Source organism: Penaeus monodon, chromosome 22 (genome assembly GCF_015228065.2).
Source record: "Penaeus monodon isolate SGIC_2016 chromosome 22, NSTDA_Pmon_1, whole genome shotgun sequence".
NCBI classification, from domain to species: domain Eukaryota; kingdom Metazoa; phylum Arthropoda; class Malacostraca; order Decapoda; family Penaeidae; genus Penaeus; species Penaeus monodon.
The window spans coordinates 8,645,682-8,646,029 of record NC_051407.1 but is presented as its reverse complement, the minus strand read 5'-3'; the positions used below and the strand labels follow the sequence as shown (position 1 = coordinate 8,646,029).

The following is a 348-nucleotide window of genomic DNA, read 5'->3' as shown; positions in this document are numbered from 1 at the left end:
GAATACATGGAGTATCAGAAAAATGTGTTGGGAATACGCCCAAATACAACTCAGCATCAATTATCTATTTTGTTATTTTTCTATGGCTCCATCTCGACCAAACATTCATACAGACGCGCATATGAATAAAAATACAAAATACTGCGCAATTGATTTATCAAAATAAGATAAGCTTCTCACTATAATTTGATATGATTCCACATTTATTTGGTAAAACTCGGCATGCCTCCATACAAACAAGTGCTGTATATAACAAGCGAAGACATACCCACTCATCAACAACACAAGATGGCGATCAAAGGTAGGTGTACTAACGTAACAGCAGAATTTCTCTGTTGTGATATTCGA

The 348-nt window shown here is 35.3% G+C and overlaps 1 long non-coding RNA gene across 1 annotated transcript in view; it reads left to right on the top strand.

Annotated features, from left to right (window-relative positions):
* The first annotated feature begins 285 nt into the window (after positions 1 to 285).
* The window catches only part of LOC119587561, a 2,319-nt gene continuing 2,256 nt past the window's right edge, over positions 286 to 348 (top strand). Inside the window, exon 1 of the long non-coding RNA XR_005230004.1 lies at positions 286 to 301. This is a non-coding gene — a long non-coding RNA (uncharacterized LOC119587561). The remainder of the gene's footprint in view (positions 302 to 348) is intronic.